General features: G+C 43.4%; 1 long non-coding RNA gene across 1 annotated transcript; it reads right to left on the bottom strand.

The window, feature by feature from the left end:
- Nucleotides 1-391: 391 nt before the first annotated feature.
- On the bottom strand, nucleotides 392-3,422 carry LOC311050676. The gene is made up of 4 exons (XR_014601315.1): nucleotides 3,385-3,422; nucleotides 2,649-2,698; nucleotides 626-661; nucleotides 392-437 (listed from the first exon to the last, which is right to left on the bottom strand). It is a non-coding gene; the product is annotated as an uncharacterized lncRNA (long non-coding RNA).
- Nucleotides 3,423-5,114: the final 1,692 nt, after the last annotated feature.

Below are 5,114 nucleotides of genomic sequence, written 5' to 3'. Positions count from 1 at the left end.
AATGCACAAGAAAACAATGAAGTCGTGCCACATTTGGCAGAGTACTGGAACTTACTTGGAATTTCTTAGGAACTGCAGAAATCTGTCTGCAGTTCCTAAGAAATTCCAAGTAACATTTATCACCAGCCAAATGCAAGTGTCAGAACAGCCAGATCTGGGCAGTAAGCCACGTTACACCGCAAGGAGACATCCTATCTCTATCAATCAATGCTATCATTGTTTTGACGTTTTAAATACTGACTTGTATTTTTATGCAAAGGCGAGTTATACCACAGAGATGGTAGTTAAGCTAACGTTTACATTTTTGTTTTGCTCTGAACTGAATTGGTCTCATTGCATCTGGCATCAAAGGCAGGACAGCCTCCCACACTGACCTGGGGTCCTGAAGGCCCTGGGCTCCCTGGAACTCCCGGGGAACCAGCTTCTGCAATTGCCCCCTGGACACACGCACGCACGCACACGCGCACACACACACACACACACACACACACACACACACACACACACACACACACACACACACACACACACACACAGAGAGTAAGACCCACTGCCTGAAAAGGGAGCATGTATATGTAAATGACAAGTATGAACTAGGGAGATTTATTATTACTTAATCTCATACCTTGGTGCCACGTGGTCCTCTTCTTCCTTGTGGACCCTACAGGGCATGGGGATAGAGTTAGTTTGTGACTGGGCAGTATGGTCTGTCAGCATGAGTCTACAAATAACCAAAAGGACCCTTGTGGGTCAAATGGCCATGTGGTTACATTTGTCAACTAGAATATTCGCAATTCTGTGAAATTGCAAGTGTGGTTGCACCGACGTGGGTCGCGGGTTGGGGCCGCCGGGACTCGAGGAATACGCTGGGAGGAATAACGTCGGAGGCCATGAGACGTGCGATTCAAATTCGGAGCTGATCAAATCCTGCGTTCGTGATATATGCCGTTTTGATTTTAGGAAATAGGCCCCTCCTACTAAATTACTATTGTCTCGTCACTCCTGAGATCACTTGTATTTCATTTTGAGAGAATTGATCCCCCCAAAAATCTGGTTTTGGCATCAAACGGTTACATTTTGCGCATTTGTGGCGCCCCCTATGGGTCAAAGTGAAAATGCTTGACCCTTGACATGTGATTCAAATTTCTGTTTGATTGGACGTTTTGTTTGGCTAAACAGGCCCCTCCCACTAACTTTGGAAGCCTATTACGGACAAACAGTATGGACTATCACATATGTTTATCGCATGGGTCCAGAGATCATGTGTACCGATTTTTGTGAGATCAGGACAAAATCTGTAGGAGGAGGAGCAAAAAGTGTGTTGGCAGAAAATCTATACAGACGTATAGTATGCATTTCTTTCTGTTTGTATTTGTGTCCCCATGAAAATATTGCAGAAGCAGGCGGTATGTCTACTTTGCTGCGGGCGGGAGCAGGGCGGTCAAAAATAAACTGTAGGTGGGACGAGTTCAAACCATTGCAGAAGTTGTCAGAAATCCACCAGGAGTGGGATTAACTATACAGTATCTTATATCTTGCTTGCGCTTTTCATAATGTGCGCCTGGATAATGTATTTTCACTGTTTTCACTTTCATCTCACTAGTGTGCGGAATTCTAACTATAAGATATCAAGTCATAAATGTAATTCAGGCCTTTTTGTTATTGTTAAGCAGTGGCGGAAAAGGGTATTGCCTTTTATTTGTTTTGATGCTTTATAATCATTCTCATTTTTTCTGACACAATGGGATTTAAACCTCAGCCTGGTACACAGTCAATAAAATGTTCCCACACAGCAGACATGTGACATCTGGTCACTCATCCTAGACAGAGCTTCAAACAGCAGCAGCAGTAGCAGTGTGAATCAGGACAGCAATAATATTTCCCCTTTGAAGACTTGCAAATGAGGTTTTAACTCATTCAATGCCATGCTCATTTTTGAATTTTGGCTCTGAGTGCCACAGCCAAAATTCATTGTAAAAAAAAAGTGCTTGGAAGCGAGATACAGCCTTTTTAAGTTATAGGTTAAACAAGGAGTGGATGGAGCAGCAACTCTTCAAATCATCATATCTTGGGTTCTGAACATGTTTTAAAAAAAAAAAAAAACTTTTATTTTGATTTTTTTTTTCATGACGTCTTTGACGCCTTCTGGCGCTCAGGGCGTCAGGCCACATGAACTCTTTGACTTCTTTTGGCACTCAATGAGTTAACATTGAAGCATACGGAAACCACTGTGCTACACTAAATGGAACAGAGCCTTCATTAGTATCATTGGTAACACCTGGGAAGGAAGTGATAATATGGCTGCTGTGCATAGAGCCAATTATGCTCAACACAAACACTGTGACCTAAGGCTTGATTTATAATTGTTGAGTATATAATTCTGTTGAGTGTGGGTGTCAAGCACACCCAGAAATAGAAAAAAGAAATACAGGAAATTGAATCTCCAGTTGCTTATGTGTTCCTTTTCCATTTTTTTCCAGAAGAATACAAAGTTATTCTTGCTAGCAGATGTTCCCATACATGATAGCTAGCACTGTTAAGACTTTACCCTCAGGGTGCGAATCATGGGGATCCTTGAAATTGAAAAGTTTGAGAATCACTGACTTAGGGGGGTTTAGATTCTTAAATTTAGAACTTTAAATTCTCACCGGGTCTCCTTTAACTCCACTCTTCCCAGGTTTGCCATCGTCTCCTGCATCTCATAATCATAATTCAAGGACCCCAATGGAAACAAGCCCGCAAGGACTTTTTTGGCCGGACCTTTTAGACAAAAGCATTATAAATGTAACTGTGTTGTTTTACATTCTTTTGCCTAATAAAAATTTCAATCAATCAATCAATCTCCCTAGAACAGGAAAAAACTATGTGTGATTTGTTAGTAGCATGTGAGAATTCCAGTACACATTTTAAAGGCATCTGGGTTCTACGTTATCCTACGTAGAACCCAGACTACTATAATTGAAATGCACGTCCGGGGTTGGTCAGCACACGATCACTCCACTTGCCCCAAAACTTGCCACAGACTATTGATCAGTGCTCTGGCTAATACTTAGGCGTCTTTCCCCAGTGATCGGACTCTGAGCTTTAGAGAGGAGAGGAGGGGGGGGGGGGGCATGGAAACATGCCAGGGGAGGGAGGGGGGAGGAGGGGCAGGGAAACATGCCAGGGGAGGGAGGGGGGAGGAGGGGCAGGGAAACATGCCAGGGGAGGGAGGGGGGAGCCCCTGGCATGGGCCTCGCATAACGTTTATGCCGGACTTTGCATGACGTGACGCAGAGCTAGGAGAGGAGAGGAGAGGAGAGGAGAGGAGGGGAGGGGAGGGGAGGGGAAACATTAAACATCTAGTTAACCTCTAGTCCTATCAATTGTCAGCCACAATGTCACCTACTGGTAAGCCTGGGTTCCCGGTTTCTCCTTTGGGTCCCGAATCAGTGTTGTCCACACCCGCTTCACCCTATTGGATGACACAACACGGACTCTTACTTTGAAGATTTTCATTGAGGTGTAAAGACCATGGCGCTATGGCCCAGTAAAGGCATGCAAGTTGAAGTCTCTGCAATGCTGGTGGGTTACAGATGTGTGCCAGCTGTGTGTGACATTTCGATACATCGGAAATATATCTCCAAGTCTCTTCTTTGTCCACATATATGGATATATATGTACTATAGAGACATATATGCAGGCAGCCAATTTCATATATGTCACATATATGATAAACAGAACATGTTGCATATATAAAAACATATATGTTCATATATTTTCTGGGCACTGGCCCTCATTTATCAACGGAGCGTATAAACCGGCTTATATTTTTCCATAAATGCGGCCGTACACCAACGTCAAAGTCACATTTATCAACGAATCCTACACAGCCAATCCTAGCGTACATTGGGTCGGAGCCTTGATAAATGTCACGGCTGAAACCGAGCGTCATTTAAATAACACGCCCTTAAATATTCTCGAAACGCCATGATTTTACGACATGGCGAACCAGAATACGACCAAATAAAGCATGGAATAACAATAAGAAAGAGTTTCGCTGGCTTGCCTCTCTGCCTGTCAAGTCACACACACACACACACACACACACACGCACCTACTTGAAGCCCAACTGCGTAACGGTACAATCTTTGTCAATGAAGTAGGCTAGTAGCTTACATGAATGACAGATTATGATACCACATCGCCATGAATGGATCCGACTACGTTTGTATATTAATGTATTTAACCCATACCCAGCAGTGCGCGTTCAAGTTACTAAAATAAAGCAGGCTATTCCCATTTTCCAGTGAGACTCGGACCGTCAGGCGGGCGAGTCCCCATGCCGCGCCACATTAATGAGAGATAGCCTGGAGAGAACATTAATGGATGAAGGCTGGTGTGTGTTGGACCATGGGTTAAATGTCTGATCTCCCGGTGGCCATGAAAATATAACAACAGCGCCGGTCTAAACTCCCAAAAATGCGCTCGCAGAAGTGCTTGTATATTTTGGAAATAGCAGATCTACAAGCTCACAGCGATGCGACCTGTTGTGAGCTTGTAGATCTGCTATTTTCAAATAGCCAATGCAGCCAGATCGGCAAGCTTAACCGAATGACTGTTAAAGCATTTTGTTTAAATTAGTTTATAAAATATTATATCTTTACAGGGATTATTTATTAGTGTATATACATTTTGGAGTGGATATATGTGTCCAGATGCCTGTCAGACAATGCTGCTCCACATGTCTACAATGGAATAAACGGGCGCAGCCAACGTCAACAACTGCTCTCGACCAGACAGCTTAGAAAGGGAAATTAAGTATTTCTGAGGGCAGATTTAGATTATTAGCACAAAACATACATTATCCACTTATGACCTAGCCGGTCTACAAGCTCACAACCTGTGTGAGCTGGTAGATTACTTTACTTTAGCACTTTAAGCATATTTTGATGCCAAACTAGAGAGAGGAGAGAGATGAGGAGGGGGGGGGGGGGGGGGGGCAGTCTGTGCATGAGAGACAAATGGAGGAAGACAGAAATAAATAATGAAACACAGAAACATAGAAAGTAGCAGAGTGTAAGAGAGTAGCTATGCTCCATTTGTGGGGCACGATATACTAATTGTGGCAGTTT

The sequence above is a fragment of the Gymnoscopelus microlampas genome, assembly GCF_963454915.1.
Source record: "Gymnoscopelus microlampas genome assembly, chromosome: 8".
Taxonomy (NCBI): domain Eukaryota; kingdom Metazoa; phylum Chordata; class Actinopteri; order Myctophiformes; family Myctophidae; genus Gymnoscopelus; species Gymnoscopelus microlampas.
The sequence above is the reverse complement of the archived record's forward strand: the minus strand, read 5'-3'. Positions and strand labels throughout refer to the sequence as shown.